This window comes from Rhinoderma darwinii, unplaced genomic scaffold (assembly GCF_050947455.1).
Source record: "Rhinoderma darwinii isolate aRhiDar2 unplaced genomic scaffold, aRhiDar2.hap1 Scaffold_2594, whole genome shotgun sequence".
NCBI lineage: Eukaryota > Metazoa > Chordata > Amphibia > Anura > Rhinodermatidae > Rhinoderma > Rhinoderma darwinii.
In genome coordinates this window covers 1-17371 of record NW_027462889.1, presented here as the reverse complement: position 1 = coordinate 17371, position 17371 = coordinate 1, and the positions used below count along the sequence as shown (strand labels likewise).

The 17371-nt window shown below is 51.4% G+C and overlaps 35 non-coding genes across 35 annotated transcripts; all 35 read left to right on the top strand.

Moving 5' to 3' along the window:
* Nucleotides 1–24: 24 nt before the first annotated feature.
* Nucleotides 25–165, top strand: LOC142703174 (U4 spliceosomal RNA). The gene has a single exon (XR_012867418.1). It is a non-coding gene; the product is annotated as a U4 spliceosomal RNA (small nuclear RNA).
* Nucleotides 166–520: 355 nt separating this feature from the next.
* Nucleotides 521–661, top strand: LOC142703159 (U4 spliceosomal RNA). The gene has a single exon (XR_012867404.1). It is a non-coding gene; the product is annotated as a U4 spliceosomal RNA (small nuclear RNA).
* A 355-nt stretch (nt 662–1016) lies between these two features.
* On the top strand, nt 1017–1157 carry LOC142703170 (U4 spliceosomal RNA). The gene has a single exon (XR_012867414.1). It is a non-coding gene; the product is annotated as a U4 spliceosomal RNA (small nuclear RNA).
* Nucleotides 1158–1512: 355 nt separating this feature from the next.
* Nucleotides 1513–1653, top strand: LOC142703173 (U4 spliceosomal RNA). The gene has a single exon (XR_012867417.1). It is a non-coding gene; the product is annotated as a U4 spliceosomal RNA (small nuclear RNA).
* A 355-nt stretch (nt 1654–2008) lies between these two features.
* On the top strand, nt 2009–2149 carry LOC142703168 (U4 spliceosomal RNA). The gene has a single exon (XR_012867412.1). It is a non-coding gene; the product is annotated as a U4 spliceosomal RNA (small nuclear RNA).
* A 355-nt stretch (nt 2150–2504) lies between these two features.
* On the top strand, nt 2505–2645 carry LOC142703145 (U4 spliceosomal RNA). The gene has a single exon (XR_012867391.1). It is a non-coding gene; the product is annotated as a U4 spliceosomal RNA (small nuclear RNA).
* Nucleotides 2646–3000: 355 nt separating this feature from the next.
* LOC142703167 (U4 spliceosomal RNA) lies at nt 3001–3141 on the top strand. The gene has a single exon (XR_012867411.1). It is a non-coding gene; the product is annotated as a U4 spliceosomal RNA (small nuclear RNA).
* Nucleotides 3142–3496: 355 nt separating this feature from the next.
* Nucleotides 3497–3637, top strand: LOC142703158 (U4 spliceosomal RNA). The gene has a single exon (XR_012867403.1). It is a non-coding gene; the product is annotated as a U4 spliceosomal RNA (small nuclear RNA).
* A 355-nt stretch (nt 3638–3992) lies between these two features.
* LOC142703156 (U4 spliceosomal RNA) lies at nt 3993–4133 on the top strand. Its single transcript, XR_012867401.1, has one exon. It is a non-coding gene; the product is annotated as a U4 spliceosomal RNA (small nuclear RNA).
* Nucleotides 4134–4488: 355 nt separating this feature from the next.
* LOC142703155 (U4 spliceosomal RNA) lies at nt 4489–4629 on the top strand. The gene has a single exon (XR_012867400.1). It is a non-coding gene; the product is annotated as a U4 spliceosomal RNA (small nuclear RNA).
* A 355-nt stretch (nt 4630–4984) lies between these two features.
* On the top strand, nt 4985–5125 carry LOC142703166 (U4 spliceosomal RNA). The gene has a single exon (XR_012867410.1). It is a non-coding gene; the product is annotated as a U4 spliceosomal RNA (small nuclear RNA).
* A 355-nt stretch (nt 5126–5480) lies between these two features.
* LOC142703154 (U4 spliceosomal RNA) lies at nt 5481–5621 on the top strand. Its single transcript, XR_012867399.1, has one exon. It is a non-coding gene; the product is annotated as a U4 spliceosomal RNA (small nuclear RNA).
* Nucleotides 5622–5976: 355 nt separating this feature from the next.
* LOC142703152 (U4 spliceosomal RNA) lies at nt 5977–6117 on the top strand. The gene has a single exon (XR_012867398.1). It is a non-coding gene; the product is annotated as a U4 spliceosomal RNA (small nuclear RNA).
* Nucleotides 6118–6472: 355 nt separating this feature from the next.
* On the top strand, nt 6473–6613 carry LOC142703151 (U4 spliceosomal RNA). The gene has a single exon (XR_012867397.1). It is a non-coding gene; the product is annotated as a U4 spliceosomal RNA (small nuclear RNA).
* Nucleotides 6614–6968: 355 nt separating this feature from the next.
* LOC142703150 (U4 spliceosomal RNA) lies at nt 6969–7109 on the top strand. Its single transcript, XR_012867396.1, has one exon. It is a non-coding gene; the product is annotated as a U4 spliceosomal RNA (small nuclear RNA).
* Nucleotides 7110–7464: 355 nt separating this feature from the next.
* Nucleotides 7465–7605, top strand: LOC142703149 (U4 spliceosomal RNA). The gene has a single exon (XR_012867395.1). It is a non-coding gene; the product is annotated as a U4 spliceosomal RNA (small nuclear RNA).
* A 355-nt stretch (nt 7606–7960) lies between these two features.
* On the top strand, nt 7961–8101 carry LOC142703148 (U4 spliceosomal RNA). Its single transcript, XR_012867394.1, has one exon. It is a non-coding gene; the product is annotated as a U4 spliceosomal RNA (small nuclear RNA).
* A 355-nt stretch (nt 8102–8456) lies between these two features.
* LOC142703172 (U4 spliceosomal RNA) lies at nt 8457–8597 on the top strand. Its single transcript, XR_012867416.1, has one exon. It is a non-coding gene; the product is annotated as a U4 spliceosomal RNA (small nuclear RNA).
* Nucleotides 8598–8952: 355 nt separating this feature from the next.
* Nucleotides 8953–9093, top strand: LOC142703147 (U4 spliceosomal RNA). Its single transcript, XR_012867393.1, has one exon. It is a non-coding gene; the product is annotated as a U4 spliceosomal RNA (small nuclear RNA).
* A 355-nt stretch (nt 9094–9448) lies between these two features.
* Nucleotides 9449–9589, top strand: LOC142703171 (U4 spliceosomal RNA). Its single transcript, XR_012867415.1, has one exon. It is a non-coding gene; the product is annotated as a U4 spliceosomal RNA (small nuclear RNA).
* Nucleotides 9590–9944: 355 nt separating this feature from the next.
* Nucleotides 9945–10085, top strand: LOC142703146 (U4 spliceosomal RNA). The gene has a single exon (XR_012867392.1). It is a non-coding gene; the product is annotated as a U4 spliceosomal RNA (small nuclear RNA).
* Nucleotides 10086–10440: 355 nt separating this feature from the next.
* Nucleotides 10441–10581, top strand: LOC142703182 (U4 spliceosomal RNA). Its single transcript, XR_012867425.1, has one exon. It is a non-coding gene; the product is annotated as a U4 spliceosomal RNA (small nuclear RNA).
* A 355-nt stretch (nt 10582–10936) lies between these two features.
* Nucleotides 10937–11077, top strand: LOC142703181 (U4 spliceosomal RNA). Its single transcript, XR_012867424.1, has one exon. It is a non-coding gene; the product is annotated as a U4 spliceosomal RNA (small nuclear RNA).
* A 355-nt stretch (nt 11078–11432) lies between these two features.
* Nucleotides 11433–11573, top strand: LOC142703180 (U4 spliceosomal RNA). The gene has a single exon (XR_012867423.1). It is a non-coding gene; the product is annotated as a U4 spliceosomal RNA (small nuclear RNA).
* Nucleotides 11574–11928: 355 nt separating this feature from the next.
* Nucleotides 11929–12069, top strand: LOC142703179 (U4 spliceosomal RNA). Its single transcript, XR_012867422.1, has one exon. It is a non-coding gene; the product is annotated as a U4 spliceosomal RNA (small nuclear RNA).
* Nucleotides 12070–12424: 355 nt separating this feature from the next.
* On the top strand, nt 12425–12565 carry LOC142703169 (U4 spliceosomal RNA). The gene has a single exon (XR_012867413.1). It is a non-coding gene; the product is annotated as a U4 spliceosomal RNA (small nuclear RNA).
* Nucleotides 12566–12920: 355 nt separating this feature from the next.
* LOC142703165 (U4 spliceosomal RNA) lies at nt 12921–13061 on the top strand. Its single transcript, XR_012867409.1, has one exon. It is a non-coding gene; the product is annotated as a U4 spliceosomal RNA (small nuclear RNA).
* A 355-nt stretch (nt 13062–13416) lies between these two features.
* On the top strand, nt 13417–13557 carry LOC142703163 (U4 spliceosomal RNA). The gene has a single exon (XR_012867408.1). It is a non-coding gene; the product is annotated as a U4 spliceosomal RNA (small nuclear RNA).
* A 355-nt stretch (nt 13558–13912) lies between these two features.
* LOC142703162 (U4 spliceosomal RNA) lies at nt 13913–14053 on the top strand. The gene has a single exon (XR_012867407.1). It is a non-coding gene; the product is annotated as a U4 spliceosomal RNA (small nuclear RNA).
* Nucleotides 14054–14409: 356 nt separating this feature from the next.
* Nucleotides 14410–14550, top strand: LOC142703178 (U4 spliceosomal RNA). The gene has a single exon (XR_012867421.1). It is a non-coding gene; the product is annotated as a U4 spliceosomal RNA (small nuclear RNA).
* A 355-nt stretch (nt 14551–14905) lies between these two features.
* Nucleotides 14906–15046, top strand: LOC142703161 (U4 spliceosomal RNA). The gene has a single exon (XR_012867406.1). It is a non-coding gene; the product is annotated as a U4 spliceosomal RNA (small nuclear RNA).
* Nucleotides 15047–15401: 355 nt separating this feature from the next.
* LOC142703160 (U4 spliceosomal RNA) lies at nt 15402–15542 on the top strand. The gene has a single exon (XR_012867405.1). It is a non-coding gene; the product is annotated as a U4 spliceosomal RNA (small nuclear RNA).
* Nucleotides 15543–15897: 355 nt separating this feature from the next.
* Nucleotides 15898–16038, top strand: LOC142703157 (U4 spliceosomal RNA). Its single transcript, XR_012867402.1, has one exon. It is a non-coding gene; the product is annotated as a U4 spliceosomal RNA (small nuclear RNA).
* A 355-nt stretch (nt 16039–16393) lies between these two features.
* Nucleotides 16394–16534, top strand: LOC142703177 (U4 spliceosomal RNA). The gene has a single exon (XR_012867420.1). It is a non-coding gene; the product is annotated as a U4 spliceosomal RNA (small nuclear RNA).
* Nucleotides 16535–16889: 355 nt separating this feature from the next.
* On the top strand, nt 16890–17030 carry LOC142703176 (U4 spliceosomal RNA). Its single transcript, XR_012867419.1, has one exon. It is a non-coding gene; the product is annotated as a U4 spliceosomal RNA (small nuclear RNA).
* The last annotated feature ends 341 nt before the right edge of the window (nt 17031–17371 follow it).

Here is a 17371-nt window from a genome sequence, read left to right as displayed (position 1 = left end):
TATGTCTGCCACCTGAGCTTCTTTAGCTTTGCGCAGTGGCAGTATCATAGCCCATGAGGTTTAACCGAGGCGTGATTATTGCTAGTTGAAATCTTTTCCCAATACCCCGCCATGATGACTTGAAATACAGTCAGCATTGGCAATTTTTGCTGGTCTCTCTGGAGACTTTATCTACCGTGTGAACAACAGAAGGATTGGGAGTGCAGATGGCTTTGTTGTCCCCCAGCGCGGAGGGTTTATCTGTTCCAGAAACTGAAGCCCGAGCCCACTTTTCCCTTTGACTGATGGACATCCCCCTGCAACACAGTCGCGTTCCGGCTATGTCTGCTGTCCTGAGGTTGGACATCCCCCTGCAACACAGTCGCGTTCCGGCTATGTCTGCTGTCCTGAGGTCTTGGTCTGCCAAATCCCCCAGGATGCCTTGCAGTAGCGGCACAAGGGAGGAGTCAGTTTTGTTTAGCCACGGCTTAAATTAGCTCTTCCTGGGAGGCATGGATATGTCTGCCACCTGAGCTTCTTTAGCTTTGCGCAGTGGCAGTATCATAGCCCATGAGGTTTAACCGAGGCGTGATTATTGCTAGTTGAAAACTTTTCCCAATACCCCGCCATGATGACTTGAAATACAGTCAGCATTGGCAATTTTTGCTGGTCTCTCTGGAGACTTTATCTACCGTGTGAACAACAGAAGGATTGGGAGTGCAGATGGCTTTGTTGTCCCCCAGCGCGGAGGGTTTATCTGTTCCAGAAACTGAAGCCCGAGCCCACTTTTCCCTTTGACTGATGGACATCCCCCTGCAACACAGTCGCGTTCCGGCTATGTCTGCTGTCCTGAGGTTGGACATCCCCCTGCAACACAGTCGCGTTCCGGCTATGTCTGCTGTCCTGAGGTCTTGGTCTGCCAAATCCCCCAGGATGCCTTGCAGTAGCGGCACAAGGGAGGAGTCAGTTTTGTTTAGCCACGGCTTAAATTAGCTCTTCCTGGGAGGCATGGATATGTCTGCCACCTGAGCTTCTTTAGCTTTGCGCAGTGGCAGTATCATAGCCCATGAGGTTTAACCGAGGCGTGATTATTGCTAGTTGAAAACTTTTCCCAATACCCCGCCATGATGACTTGAAATACAGTCAGCATCGGCAATTTTTGCTGGTCTCTCTGGAGACTTTATCTACCGTGTGAACAACAGAAGGATTGGGAGTGCAGATGGCTTTGTTGTCCCCCAGCGCGGAGGGTTTATCTGTTCCAGAAACTGAAGCCCGAGCCCACTTTTCCCTTTGACTGATGGACATCCCCCTGCAACACAGTCGCGTTCCGGCTATGTCTGCTGTCCTGAGGTTGGACATCCCCCTGCAACACAGTCGCGTTCCGGCTATGTCTGCTGTCCTGAGGTCTTGGTCTGCCAAATCCCCCAGGATGCCTTGCAGTAGCGGCACAAGGGAGGAGTCAGTTTTGTTTAGCCACGGCTTAAATTAGCTCTTCCTGGGAGGCATGGATATGTCTGCCACCTGAGCTTCTTTAGCTTTGCGCAGTGGCAGTATCATAGCCCATGAGGTTTAACTGAGGCGTGATTATTGCTAGTTGAAAACTTTTCCCAATACCCCGCCATGATGACTTGAAATACAGTCAGCATTGGCAATTTTTGCTGGTCTCTCTGGAGACTTTATCTACCGTGTGAACAACAGAAGGATTGGGAGTGCAGATGGCTTTGTTGTCCCCCAGCGCGGAGGGTTTATCTGTTCCAGAAACTGAAGCCCGAGCCCACTTTTCCCTTTGACTGATGGACATCCCCCTGCAACACAGTCGCGTTCCGGCTATGTCTGCTGTCCTGAGGTTGGACATCCCCCTGCAACACAGTCGCGTTCCGGCTATGTCTGCTGTCCTGAGGTCTTGGTCTGCCAAATCCCCCAGGATGCCTTGCAGTAGCGGCACAAGGGAGGAGTCAGTTTTGTTTAGCCACGGCTTAAATTAGCTCTTCCTGGGAGGCATGGATATGTCTGCCACCTGAGCTTCTTTAGCTTTGCGCAGTGGCAGTATCATAGCCCATGAGGTTTAACCGAGGCGTGATTATTGCTAGTTGAAAACTTTTCCCAATACCCCGCCATGATGACTTGAAATACAGTCAGCATCGGCAATTTTTGCTGGTCTCTCTGGAGACTTTATCTACCGTGTGAACAACAGAAGGATTGGGAGTGCAGATGGCTTTGTTGTCCCCCAGCGCGGAGGGTTTATCTGTTCCAGAAACTGAAGCCCGAGCCCACTTTTCCCTTTGACTGATGGACATCCCCCTGCAACACAGTCGCGTTCCGGCTATGTCTGCTGTCCTGAGGTTGGACATCCCCCTGCAACACAGTCGCGTTCCGGCTATGTCTGCTGTCCTGAGGTCTTGGTCTGCCAAATCCCCCAGGATGCCTTGCAGTAGCGGCACAAGGGAGGAGTCAGTTTTGTTTAGCCACGGCTTAAATTAGCTCTTCCTGGGAGGCATGGATATGTCTGCCACCTGAGCTTCTTTAGCTTTGCGCAGTGGCAGTATCATAGCCAATGAGGTTTAACCGAGGCGTGATTATTGCTAGTTGAAAACTTTTCCCAATACCCCGCCATGATGACTTGAAATACAGTCAGCATTGGCAATTTTTGCTGGTCTCTCTGGAGACTTTATCTACCGTGTGAACAACAGAAGGATTGGGAGTGCAGATGGCTTTGTTGTCCCCCAGCGCGGAGGGTTTATCTGTTCCAGAAACTGAAGCCCGAGCCCACTTTTCCCTTTGACTGATGGACATCCCCCTGCAACACAGTCGCGTTCCGGCTATGTCTGCTGTCCTGAGGTTGGACATCCCCCTGCAACACAGTCGCGTTCCGGCTATGTCTGCTGTCCTGAGGTCTTGGTCTGCCAAATCCCCCAGGATGCCTTGCAGTAGCGGCACAAGGGAGGAGTCAGTTTTGTTTAGCCACGGCTTAAATTAGCTCTTCCTGGGAGGCATGGATATGTCTGCCACCTGAGCTTCTTTAGCTTTGCGCAGTGGCAGTATCATAGCCCATGAGGTTTAACCGAGGCGTGATTATTGCTAGTTGAAAACTTTTCCCAATACCCCGCCATGATGACTTGAAATACAGTCAGCATCGGCAATTTTTGCTGGTCTCTCTGGAGACTTTATCTACCGTGTGAACAACAGAAGGATTGGGAGTGCAGATGGCTTTGTTGTCCCCCAGCGCGGAGGGTTTATCTGTTCCAGAAACTGAAGCCCGAGCCCACTTTTCCCTTTGACTGATGGACATCCCCCTGCAACACAGTCGCGTTCCGGCTATGTCTGCTGTCCTGAGGTTGGACATCCCCCTGCAACACAGTCGCGTTCCGGCTATGTCTGCTGTCCTGAGGTCTTGGTCTGCCAAATCCCCCAGGATGCCTTGCAGTAGCGGCACAAGGGAGGAGTCAGTTTTGTTTAGCCACGGCTTAAATTAGCTCTTCCTGGGAGGCATGGATATGTCTGCCACCTGAGCTTCTTTAGCTTTGCGCAGTGGCAGTATCATAGCCCATGAGGTTTAACCGAGGCGTGATTATTGCTAGTTGAAAACTTTTCCCAATACCCCGCCATGATGACTTGAAATACAGTCAGCATTGGCAATTTTTGCTGGTCTCTCTGGAGACTTTATCTACCGTGTGAACAACAGAAGGATTGGGAGTGCAGATGGCTTTGTTGTCCCCCAGCGCGGAGGGTTTATCTGTTCCAGAAACTGAAGCCCGAGCCCACTTTTCCCTTTGACTGATGGACATCCCCCTGCAACACAGTCGCGTTCCGGCTATGTCTGCTGTCCTGAGGTTGGACATCCCCCTGCAACACAGTCGCGTTCCGGCTATGTCTGCTGTCCTGAGGTCTTGGTCTGCCAAATCCCCCAGGATGCCTTGCAGTAGCGGCACAAGGGAGGAGTCAGTTTTGTTTAGCCACGGCTTAAATTAGCTCTTCCTGGGAGGCATGGATATGTCTGCCACCTGAGCTTCTTTAGCTTTGCGCAGTGGCAGTATCATAGCCCATGAGGTTTAACCGAGGCGTGATTATTGCTAGTTGAAAACTTTTCCCAATACCCCGCCATGATGACTTGAAATACAGTCAGCATTGGCAATTTTTGCTGGTCTCTCTGGAGACTTTATCTACCGTGTGAACAACAGAAGGATTGGGAGTGCAGATGGCTTTGTTGTCCCCCAGCGCGGAGGGTTTATCTGTTCCAGAAACTGAAGCCCGAGCCCACTTTTCCCTTTGACTGATGGACATCCCCCTGCAACACAGTCGCGTTCCGGCTATGTCTGCTGTCCTGAGGTTGGACATCCCCCTGCAACACAGTTGCGTTCCGGCTATGTCTGCTGTCCTGAGGTCTTGGTCTGCCAAATCCCCCAGGATGCCTTGCAGTAGCGGCACAAGGGAGGAGTCAGTTTTGTTTAGCCACGGCTTAAATTAGCTCTTCCTGGGAGGCATGGATATGTCTGCCACCTGAGCTTCTTTAGCTTTGCGCAGTGGCAGTATCATAGCCCATGAGGTTTAACCGAGGCGTGATTATTGCTAGTTGAAAACTTTTCCCAATACCCCGCCATGATGACTTGAAATACAGTCAGCATTGGCAATTTTTGCTGGTCTCTCTGGAGACTTTATCTACCGTGTGAACAACAGAAGGATTGGGAGTGCAGATGGCTTTGTTGTCCCCCAGCGCGGAGGGTTTATCTGTTCCAGAAACTGAAGCCCGAGCCCACTTTTCCCTTTGACTGATGGACATCCCCCTGCAACACAGTCGCGTTCCGGCTATGTCTGCTGTCCTGAGGTTGGACATCCCCCTGCAACACAGTCGCGTTCCGGCTATGTCTGCTGTCCTGAGGTCTTGGTCTGCCAAATCCCCCAGGATGCCTTGCAGTAGCGGCACAAGGGAGGAGTCAGTTTTGTTTAGCCACGGCTTAAATTAGCTCTTCCTGGGAGGCATGGATATGTCTGCCACCTGAGCTTCTTTAGCTTTGCGCAGTGGCAGTATCATAGCCCATGAGGTTTAACCGAGGCGTGATTATTGCTAGTTGAAAACTTTTCCCAATACCCCGCCATGATGACTTGAAATACAGTCAGCATCGGCAATTTTTGCTGGTCTCTCTGGAGACTTTATCTACCGTGTGAACAACAGAAGGATTGGGAGTGCAGATGGCTTTGTTGTCCCCCAGCGCGGAGGGTTTATCTGTTCCAGAAACTGAAGCCCGAGCCCACTTTTCCCTTTGACTGATGGACATCCCCCTGCAACACAGTCGCGTTCCGGCTATGTCTGCTGTCCTGAGGTTGGACATCCCCCTGCAACACAGTCGCGTTCCGGCTATGTCTGCTGTCCTGAGGTCTTGGTCTGCCAAATCCCCCAGGATGCCTTGCAGTAGCGGCACAAGGGAGGAGTCAGTTTTGTTTAGCCACGGCTTAAATTAGCTCTTCCTGGGAGGCATGGATATGTCTGCCACCTGAGCTTCTTTAGCTTTGCGCAGTGGCAGTATCATAGCCCATGAGGTTTAACCGAGGCGTGATTATTGCTAGTTGAAAACTTTTCCCAATACCCCGCCATGATGACTTGAAATACAGTCAGCATTGGCAATTTTTGCTGGTCTCTCTGGAGACTTTATCTACCGTGTGAACAACAGAAGGATTGGGAGTGCAGATGGCTTTGTTGTCCCCCAGCGCGGAGGGTTTATCTGTTCCAGAAACTGAAGCCCGAGCCCACTTTTCCCTTTGACTGATGGACATCCCCCTGCAACACAGTCGCGTTCCGGCTATGTCTGCTGTCCTGAGGTTGGACATCCCCCTGCAACACAGTCGCGTTCCGGCTATGTCTGCTGTCCTGAGGTCTTGGTCTGCCAAATCCCCCAGGATGCCTTGCAGTAGCGGCACAAGGGAGGAGTCAGTTTTGTTTAGCCACGGCTTAAATTAGCTCTTCCTGGGAGGCATGGATATGTCTGCCACCTGAGCTTCTTTAGCTTTGCGCAGTGGCAGTATCATAGCCCATGAGGTTTAACCGAGGCGTGATTATTGCTAGTTGAAAACTTTTCCCAATACCCCGCCATGATGACTTGAAATACAGTCAGCATTGGCAATTTTTGCTGGTCTCTCTGGAGACTTTATCTACCGTGTGAACAACAGAAGGATTGGGAGTGCAGATGGCTTTGTTGTCCCCCAGCGCGGAGGGTTTATCTGTTCCAGAAACTGAAGCCCGAGCCCACTTTTCCCTTTGACTGATGGACATCCCCCTGCAACACAGTCGCGTTCCGGCTATGTCTGCTGTCCTGAGGTTGGACATCCCCCTGCAACACAGTCGCGTTCCGGCTATGTCTGCTGTCCTGAGGTCTTGGTCTGCCAAATCCCCCAGGATGCCTTGCAGTAGCGGCACAAGGGAGGAGTCAGTTTTGTTTAGCCACGGCTTAAATTAGCTCTTCCTGGGAGGCATGGATATGTCTGCCACCTGAGCTTCTTTAGCTTTGCGCAGTGGCAGTATCATAGCCCATGAGGTTTAACCGAGGCGTGATTATTGCTAGTTGAAAACTTTTCCCAATACCCCGCCATGATGACTTGAAATACAGTCAGCATTGGCAATTTTTGCTGGTCTCTCTGGAGACTTTATCTACCGTGTGAACAACAGAAGGATTGGGAGTGCAGATGGCTTTGTTGTCCCCCAGCGCGGAGGGTTTATCTGTTCCAGAAACTGAAGCCCGAGCCCACTTTTCCCTTTGACTGATGGACATCCCCCTGCAACACAGTCGCGTTCCGGCTATGTCTGCTGTCCTGAGGTTGGACATCCCCCTGCAACACAGTCGCGTTCCGGCTATGTCTGCTGTCCTGAGGTCTTGGTCTGCCAAATCCCCCAGGATGCCTTGCAGTAGCGGCACAAGGGAGGAGTCAGTTTTGTTTAGCCACGGCTTAAATTAGCTCTTCCTGGGAGGCATGGATATGTCTGCCACCTGAGCTTCTTTAGCTTTGCGCAGTGGCAGTATCATAGCCCATGAGGTTTAACCGAGGCGTGATTATTGCTAGTTGAAAACTTTTCCCAATACCCCGCCATGATGACTTGAAATACAGTCAGCATTGGCAATTTTTGCTGGTCTCTCTGGAGACTTTATCTACCGTGTGAACAACAGAAGGATTGGGAGTGCAGATGGCTTTGTTGTCCCCCAGCGCGGAGGGTTTATCTGTTCCAGAAACTGAAGCCCGAGCCCACTTTTCCCTTTGACTGATGGACATCCCCCTGCAACACAGTCGCGTTCCGGCTATGTCTGCTGTCCTGAGGTTGGACATCCCCCTGCAACACAGTCGCGTTCCGGCTATGTCTGCTGTCCTGAGGTCTTGGTCTGCCAAATCCCCCAGGATGCCTTGCAGTAGCGGCACAAGGGAGGAGTCAGTTTTGTTTAGCCACGGCTTAAATTAGCTCTTCCTGGGAGGCATGGATATGTCTGCCACCTGAGCTTCTTTAGCTTTGCGCAGTGGCAGTATCATAGCCCATGAGGTTTAACCGAGGCGTGATTATTGCTAGTTGAAAACTTTTCCCAATACCCCGCCATGATGACTTGAAATACAGTCAGCATTGGCAATTTTTGCTGGTCTCTCTGGAGACTTTATCTACCGTGTGAACAACAGAAGGATTGGGAGTGCAGATGGCTTTGTTGTCCCCCAGCGCGGAGGGTTTATCTGTTCCAGAAACTGAAGCCCGAGCCCACTTTTCCCTTTGACTGATGGACATCCCCCTGCAACACAGTCGCGTTCCGGCTATGTCTGCTGTCCTGAGGTTGGACATCCCCCTGCAACACAGTCGCGTTCCGGCTATGTCTGCTGTCCTGAGGTCTTGGTCTGCCAAATCCCCCAGGATGCCTTGCAGTAGCGGCACAAGGGAGGAGTCAGTTTTGTTTAGCCACGGCTTAAATTAGCTCTTCCTGGGAGGCATGGATATGTCTGCCACCTGAGCTTCTTTAGCTTTGCGCAGTGGCAGTATCATAGCCCATGAGGTTTAACCGAGGCGTGATTATTGCTAGTTGAAAACTTTTCCCAATACCCCGCCATGATGACTTGAAATACAGTCAGCATTGGCAATTTTTGCTGGTCTCTCTGGAGACTTTATCTACCGTGTGAACAACAGAAGGATTGGGAGTGCAGATGGCTTTGTTGTCCCCCAGCGCGGAGGGTTTATCTGTTCCAGAAACTGAAGCCCGAGCCCACTTTTCCCTTTGACTGATGGACATCCCCCTGCAACACAGTCGCGTTCCGGCTATGTCTGCTGTCCTGAGGTTGGACATCCCCCTGCAACACAGTCGCGTTCCGGCTATGTCTGCTGTCCTGAGGTCTTGGTCTGCCAAATCCCCCAGGATGCCTTGCAGTAGCGGCACAAGGGAGGAGTCAGTTTTGTTTAGCCACGGCTTAAATTAGCTCTTCCTGGGAGGCATGGATATGTCTGCCACCTGAGCTTCTTTAGCTTTGCGCAGTGGCAGTATCATAGCCCATGAGGTTTAACCGAGGTGTGATTATTGCTAGTTGAAAACTTTTCCCAATACCCCGCCATGATGACTTGAAATACAGTCAGCATTGGCAATTTTTGCTGGTCTCTCTGGAGACTTTATCTACCGTGTGAACAACAGAAGGATTGGGAGTGCAGATGGCTTTGTTGTCCCCCAGCGCGGAGGGTTTATCTGTTCCAGAAACTGAAGCCCGAGCCCACTTTTCCCTTTGACTGATGGACATCCCCCTGCAACACAGTCGCGTTCCAGCTATGTCTGCTGTCCTGAGGTTGGACATCCCCCTGCAACACAGTCGCGTTCCGGCTATGTCTGCTGTCCTGAGGTCTTGGTCTGCCAAATCCCCCAGGATGCCTTGCAGTAGCGGCACAAGGGAGGAGTCAGTTTTGTTTAGCCACGGCTTAAATTAGCTCTTCCTGGGAGGCATGGATATGTCTGCCACCTGAGCTTCTTTAGCTTTGCGCAGTGGCAGTATCATAGCCCATGAGGTTTAACCGAGGCGTGATTATTGCTAGTTGAAAACTTTTCCCAATACCCCGCCATGATGACTTGAAATACAGTCAGCATTGGCAATTTTTGCTGGTCTCTCTGGAGACTTTATCTACCGTGTGAACAACAGAAGGATTGGGAGTGCAGATGGCTTTGTTGTCCCCCAGCGCGGAGGGTTTATCTGTTCCAGAAACTGAAGCCCGAGCCCACTTTTCCCTTTGACTGATGGACATCCCCCTGCAACACAGTCGCGTTCCGGCTATGTCTGCTGTCCTGAGGTTGGACATCCCCCTGCAACACAGTCGCGTTCCGGCTATGTCTGCTGTCCTGAGGTCTTGGTCTGCCAAATCCCCCAGGATGCCTTGCAGTAGCGGCACAAGGGAGGAGTCAGTTTTGTTTAGCCACGGCTTAAATTAGCTCTTCCTGGGAGGCATGGATATGTCTGCCACCTGAGCTTCTTTAGCTTTGCGCAGTGGCAGTATCATAGCCCATGAGGTTTAACCGAGGTGTGATTATTGCTAGTTGAAAACTTTTCCCAATACCCCGCCATGATGACTTGAAATACAGTCAGCATTGGCAATTTTTGCTGGTCTCTCTGGAGACTTTATCTACCGTGTGAACAACAGAAGGATTGGGAGTGCAGATGGCTTTGTTGTCCCCCAGCGCGGAGGGTTTATCTGTTCCAGAAACTGAAGCCCGAGCCCACTTTTCCCTTTGACTGATGGACATCCCCCTGCAACACAGTCGCGTTCCGGCTATGTCTGCTGTCCTGAGGTTGGACATCCCCCTGCAACACAGTCGCGTTCCGGCTATGTCTGCTGTCCTGAGGTCTTGGTCTGCCAAATCCCCCAGGATGCCTTGCAGTAGCGGCACAAGGGAGGAGTCAGTTTTGTTTAGCCACGGCTTAAATTAGCTCTTCCTGGGAGGCATGGATATGTCTGCCACCTGAGCTTCTTTAGCTTTGCGCAGTGGCAGTATCATAGCCCATGAGGTTTAACCGAGGCGTGATTATTGCTAGTTGAAAACTTTTCCCAATACCCCGCCATGATGACTTGAAATACAGTCAGCATTGGCAATTTTTGCTGGTCTCTCTGGAGACTTTATCTACCGTGTGAACAACAGAAGGATTGGGAGTGCAGATGGCTTTGTTGTCCCCCAGCGCGGAGGGTTTATCTGTTCCAGAAACTGAAGCCCGAGCCCACTTTTCCCTTTGACTGATGGACATCCCCCTGCAACACAGTCGCGTTCCGGCTATGTCTGCTGTCCTGAGGTTGGACATCCCCCTGCAACACAGTCGCGTTCCGGCTATGTCTGCTGTCCTGAGGTCTTGGTCTGCCAAATCCCCCAGGATGCCTTGCAGTAGCGGCACAAGGGAGGAGTCAGTTTTGTTTAGCCACGGCTTAAATTAGCTCTTCCTGGGAGGCATGGATATGTCTGCCACCTGAGCTTCTTTAGCTTTGCGCAGTGGCAGTATCATAGCCCATGAGGTTTAACCGAGGCGTGATTATTGCTAGTTGAAAACTTTTCCCAATACCCCGCCATGATGACTTGAAATACAGTCAGCATTGGCAATTTTTGCTGGTCTCTCTGGAGACTTTATCTACCGTGTGAACAACAGAAGGATTGGGAGTGCAGATGGCTTTGTTGTCCCCCAGCGCGGAGGGTTTATCTGTTCCAGAAACTGAAGCCCGAGCCCACTTTTCCCTTTGACTGATGGACATCCCCCTGCAACACAGTCGCGTTCCGGCTATGTCTGCTGTCCTGAGGTTGGACATCCCCCTGCAACACAGTCGCGTTCCGGCTATGTCTGCTGTCCTGAGGTCTTGGTCTGCCAAATCCCCCAGGATGCCTTGCAGTAGCGGCACAAGGGAGGAGTCAGTTTTGTTTAGCCACGGCTTAAATTAGCTCTTCCTGGGAGGCATGGATATGTCTGCCACCTGAGCTTCTTTAGCTTTGCGCAGTGGCAGTATCATAGCCCATGAGGTTTAACCGAGGCGTGATTATTGCTAGTTGAAAACTTTTCCCAATACCCCGCCATGATGACTTGAAATACAGTCAGCATTGGCAATTTTTGCTGGTCTCTCTGGAGACTTTATCTACCGTGTGAACAACAGAAGGATTGGGAGTGCAGATGGCTTTGTTGTCCCCCAGCGCGGAGGGTTTATCTGTTCCAGAAACTGAAGCCCGAGCCCACTTTTCCCTTTGACTGATGGACATCCCCCTGCAACACAGTCGCGTTCCGGCTATGTCTGCTGTCCTGAGGTTGGACATCCCCCTGCAACACAGTCGCGTTCCGGCTATGTCTGCTGTCCTGAGGTCTTGGTCTGCCAAATCCCCCAGGATGCCTTGCAGTAGCAGCACAAGGGAGGAGTCAGTTTTGTTTAGCCACGGCTTAAATTAGCTCTTCCTGGGAGGCATGGATATGTCTGCCACCTGAGCTTCTTTAGCTTTGCGCAGTGGCAGTATCATAGCCCATGAGATTTAACCGAGGCGTGATTATTGCTAGTTGAAAACTTTTCCCAATACCCCGCCATGATGACTTGAAATACAGTCAGCATTGGCAATTTTTGCTGGTCTCTCTGGAGACTTTATCTACCGTGTGAACAACAGAAGGATTGGGAGTGCAGATGGCTTTGTTGTCCCCCAGCGCGGAGGGTTTATCTGTTCCAGAAACTGAAGCCCGAGCCCACTTTTCCCTTTGACTGATGGACATCCCCCTGCAACACAGTCGCGTTCCGGCTATGTCTGCTGTCCTGAGGTTGGACATCCCCCTGCAACACAGTCGCGTTCCGGCTATGTCTGCTGTCCTGAGGTCTTGGTCTGCCAAATCCCCCAGGATGCCTTGCAGTAGCGGCACAAGGGAGGAGTCAGTTTTGTTTAGCCACGGCTTAAATTAGCTCTTCCTGGGAGGCATGGATATGTCTGCCACCTGAGCTTCTTTAGCTTTGCGCAGTGGCAGTATCATAGCCCATGAAGTTTAACCGAGGCGTGATTATTGCTAGTTGAAAACTTTTCCCAATACCCCGCCATGATGACTTGAAATACAGTCAGCATCGGCAATTTTTGCTGGTCTCTCTGGAGACTTTATCTACCGTGTGAACAACAGAAGGATTGGGAGTGCAGATGGCTTTGTTGTCCCCCAGCGCGGAAGGTTTATCTGTTCTTGAAACTGAAGCCCGAGCCCACTTTTCCCTTTGACTGATGGACATCCCCCTGCAACACAGTCGCGTTCCGGCTATGTCTGCTGTCCTGAGGTTGGACATCCCCCTGCAACACAGTCGCGTTCCGGCTATGTCTGCTGTCCTGAGGTCTTGGTCTGCCAAATCCCCCAGGATGCCTTGCAGTAGCGGCACAAGGGAGGAGTCAGTTTTGTTTAGCCACGGCTTAAATTAGCTCTTCCTGGGAGGCATGGATATGTCTGCCACCTGATCTTCTTTAGCTTTGCGCAGTGGCAGTATCATAGCCCATGAGGTTTAACCGAGGCGTGATTATTGCTAGTTGAAAACTTTTCCCAATACCCCGCCATGATGACTTGAAATACAGTCAGCATTGGCAATTTTTGCTGGTCTCTCTGGAGACTTTATCTACCGTGTGAACAACAGAAGGATTGGGAGTGCAGATGGCTTTGTTGTCCCCCAGCGCGGAGGGTTTATCTGTTCCAGAAACTGAAGCCCGAGCCCACTTTTCCCTTTGACTGATGGACATCCCCCTGCAACACAGTCGCGTTCCGGCTATGTCTGCTGTCCTGAGGTTGGACATCCCCCTGCAACACAGTCGCGTTCCGGCTATGTCTGCTGTCCTGAGGTCTTGGTCTGCCAAATCCCCCAGGATGCCTTGCAGTAGCGGCACAAGGGAGGAGTCAGTTTTGTTTAGCCACGGCTTAAATTAGCTCTTCCTGGGAGGCATGGATATGTCTGCCACCTGAGCTTCTTTAGCTTTGCGCAGTGGCAGTATCATAGCCCATGAGGTTTAACCGAGGCGTGATTATTGCTAGTTGAAAACTTTTCCCAATACCCCGCCATGATGACTTGAAATACAGTCAGCATCGGCAATTTTTGCTGGTCTCTCTGGAGACTTTATCTACCGTGTGAACAACAGAAGGATTGGGAGTGCAGATGGCTTTGTTGTCCCCCAGCGCGGTAGGTTTATCTGTTCTTGAAACTGAAGCCCGAGCCCACTTTTCCCTTTGACTGATGGACATCCCCCTGCAACACAGTCGCGTTCCGGCTATGTCTGCTGTCCTGAGGTTGGACATCCCCCTGCAACACAGTCGCGTTCCGGCTATGTCTGCTGTCCTGAGGTCTTGGTCTGCCAAATCCCCCAGGATGCCTTGCAGTAGCGGCACAAGGGAGGAGTCAGTTTTGTTTAGCCACGGCTTAAATTAGCTCTTCCTGGGAGGCATGGATATGTCTGCCACCTGAGCTTCTTTAGCTTTGCGCAGTGGCAGTATCATAGCCCATGAGGTTTAACCGAGGCGTGATTATTGCTAGTTGAAAACTTTTCCCAATACCCCGCCATGATGACTTGAAATACAGTCAGCATCGGCAATTTTTGCTGGTCTCTCTGGAGACTTTATCTACCGTGTGAACAACAGAAGGATTGGGAGTGCAGATGGCTTTGTTGTCCCCCAGCGCGGAGGGTTTATCTGTTCCAGAAACTGAAGCCCGAGCCCACTTTTCCCTTTGACTGATGGACATCCCCCTGCAACACAGTCGCGTTCCGGCTATGTCTGCTGTCCTGAGGTTGGACATCCCCCTGCAACACAGTCGCGTTCCGGCTATGTCTGCTGTCCTGAGGTCTTGGTCTGCCAAATCCCCCAGGATGCCTTGCAGTAGCGGCACAAGGGAGGAGTCAGTTTTGTTTAGCCACGGCTTAAATTAGCTCTTCCTGGGAGGCATGGATATGTCTGCCACCTGAGCTTCTTTAGCTTTGCGCAGTGGCAGTATCATAGCCCATGAGGTTTAACCGAGGCGTGATTATTGCTAGTTGAAAACTTTTCCCAATACCCCGCCATGATGACTTGAAATACAGTCAGCATCGGCAATTTTTGCTGGTCTCTCTGGAGACTTTATCTACCGTGTGAACAACAGAAGGATTGGGAGTGCAGATGGCTTTGTTGTCCCCCCAGCGCGGAGGGTTTATCTGTTCCAGAAACTGAAGCCCGAGCCCACTTTTCCCTTTGACTGATGGACATCCCCCTGCAACACAGTCGCGTTCCGGCTATGTCTGCTGTCCTGAGGTTGGACATCCCCCTGCAACACAGTCGCGTTCCGGCTATGTCTGCTGTCCTGAGGTCTTGGTCTGCCAAATCCCCCAGGATGCCTTGCAGTAGCGGCACAAGGGAGGAGTCAGTTTTGTTTAGCCACGGCTTAAATTAGCTCTTCCTGGGAGGCATGGATATGTCTGCCACCTGAGCTTCTTTAGCTTTGCGCAGTGGCAGTATCATAGCCCATGAAGTTTAACCGAGGCGTGATTATTGCTAGTTGAAAACTTTTCCCAATACCCCGCCATGATGACTTGAAATACAGTCAGCATCGGCAATTTTTGCTGGTCTCTCTGGAGACTTTATCTACCGTGTGAACAACAGAAGGATTGGGAGTGCAGATGGCTTTGTTGTCCCCCAGCGCGGAGGGTTTATCTGTTCCAGAAACTGAAGCCCGAGCCCACTTTTGCCTTTGACTGATGGACATCCCCCTGCAACACAGTCGCGTTCCGGCTATGTCTGCTGTCCTGAGGTTGGACATCCCCCTGCAACACAGTCGCGTTCCGGCTATGTCTGCTGTCCTGAGGTCTTGGTCTGCCAAATCCCCCAGGATGCCTTGCAGTAGCGGCACAAGGGAGGAGTCAGTTTTGTTTAGCCACGGCTTAAATTAGCTCTTCCTGGGAGGCATGGATATGTCTGCCACCTGAGCTTCTTTAGCTTTGCGCAGTGGCAGTATCATAGCCCATGAGGTTTAACCGAGGCGTGATTATTGCTAGTTGAAAACTTTTCCCAATACCCCGCCATGATGACTTGAAATACAGTCAGCATCGGCAATTTTTGCTGGTCTCTCTGGAGACTTTATCTACCGTGTGAACAACAGAAGGATTGGGAGTGCAGATGGCTTTGTTGTCCCCCAGCGCGGAGGGTTTATCTGTTCCAGAAACTGAAGCCCGAGCCCACTTTTCCCTTTGACTGATGGACATCCCCCTGCAACACAGTCGCGTTCCGGCTATGTCTGCTGTCCTGAGGTTGGACATCCCCCTGCAACACAGTCGCGTTCCGGCTATGTCTGCTGTCCTGAGGTCTTGGTCTGCCAAATCCCCCAGGATGCCTTGCAGTAGCGGCACAAGGGAGGAGTCAGTTTTGTTTAGCCACGGCTTAAATTAGCTCTTCCTGGGAGGCATGGATATGTCTGCCACCTGAGCTTCTTTAGCTTTGCGCAGTGGCAGTATCATAGCCCATGAGGTTTAACCGAGGCGTGATTATTGCTAGTTGAAAACTTTTCCCAATACCCCGCCATGATGACTTGAAATACAGTCAGCATCGGCAATTTTTGCTGGTCTCTCTGGAGACTTTATCTACCGTGTGAACAACAGAAGGATTGGGAGTGCAGATGGCTTTGTTGTCCCCCAGCGCGGAGGGTTTATCTGTTCCAGAAACTGAAGCCCGAGCCCACTTTTCCCTTTGACTGATGGACATCCCCCTGCAACACAGTCGCGTTCCGGCTATGTCTGCTGTCCTGAGGTTGGACATCCCCCTGCAACACAGTCGCGTTCCGGCTATGTCTGCTGTCCTGAGGTCTTGGTCTGCCAAATCCCCCAGGATGCCTTGCAGTAGCGGCACAAGGGAGGAGTCAGTTTTGTTTAGCCACGGCTTAAATTAGCTCTTCCTGGGAGGCATGGATATGTCTGCCACCTGAGCTTCTTTAGCTTTGCGCAGTGGCAGTATCATAGCCCATGAGGTTTAACCGAGGCGTGATTATTGCTAGTTGAAAACTTTTCCCAATACCCCGCCATGATGACTTGAAATACAGTCAGCATTGGCAATTTTTGCTGGTCTCTCTGGAGACTTTATCTACCGTGTGAACAACAGAAGGATTGGGAGTGCAGATGGCTTTGTTGTCCCCCAGCGCGGAGGGTTTATCTGTTCCAGAAACTGAAGCCCGAGCCCACTTTTCCCTTTGACTGATGGACATCCCCCTGCAACACAGTCGCGTTCCGGCTATGTCTGCTGTCCTGAGGTTGGACATCCTCCTGCAACACAGTCGCGTTCCGGCTATGTCTGCTGTCCTGAGGTCTTGGTCTGCCAAATCCCCCAGGATGCCTTGCAGTAGCGGCACAAGGGAGGAGTCAGTTTTGTTTAGCCACGGCTTAAATTAGCTCTTCCTGGGAGGCATGGATATGTCTGCCACCTGAGCTTCTTTAGCTTTGCGCAGTGGCAGTATCATAGCCCATGAAGTTTAACCGAGGCGTGATTATTGCTAGTTGAAAACTTTTCCCAATACCCCGCCATGATGACTTGAAATACAGTCAGCATCGGCAATTTTTGCTGGTCTCTCTGGAGACTTTATCTACCGTGTGAACAACAGAAGGATTGGGAGTGCAGATGGCTTTGTTGTCCCCCAGCGCGGAAGGTTTATCTGTTCCAGAAACTGAAGCCCGAGCCCACTTTTCCCTTTGACTGATGGACATCCCCCTGCAACACAGTCGCGTTCCGGCTATGTCTGCTGTCCTGAGGTTGGACATCCCCCTGCAACACAGTCGCGTTCCGGCTATGTCTGCTGTCCTGAGGTCTTGGTCTGCCAAATCCCCCAGGATGCCTTGCAGTAGCGGCACAAGGGAGGAGTCAGTTTTGTTTAGCCACGGCTTAAATTAGCTCTTCCTGGGAGGCATGGATATGTCTGCCACCTGAGCTTCTTTAGCTTTGCGCAGTGGCAGTATCATAGCCCATGAAGTTTAACCGAGGCGTGATTATTGCTAGTTGAAAACTTTTCCCAATACCCCGCCATGATGACTTGAAATACAGTCAGCATCGGCAATTTTTGCTGGTCTCTCTGGAGACTTTATCTACCGTGTGAACAACAGAAGGATTGGGAGTGCAGATGGCTTTGTTGTCCCCCAGCGCGGAAGGTTTATCTGTTCTTGAAACTGAAGCCCGAGCCCACTTTTCCCTTTGACTGATGGACATCCCCCTGCAACACAGTCGCGTTCCGGCTATGTCTGCTGTCCTGAGGTTGGACATCCCCCTGCAACACAGTCGCGTTCCGGCTATGTCTGCTGTCCTGAGGTCTTGGTCTGCCAAATCCCCCAGGATGCCTTGCAGTAGCGGCACAAGGGAGGAGTCAGTTTTGTTTAGCCACGGCTTAAATTAGCTCTTCCTGGGAGGCATGGATATGTCTGCC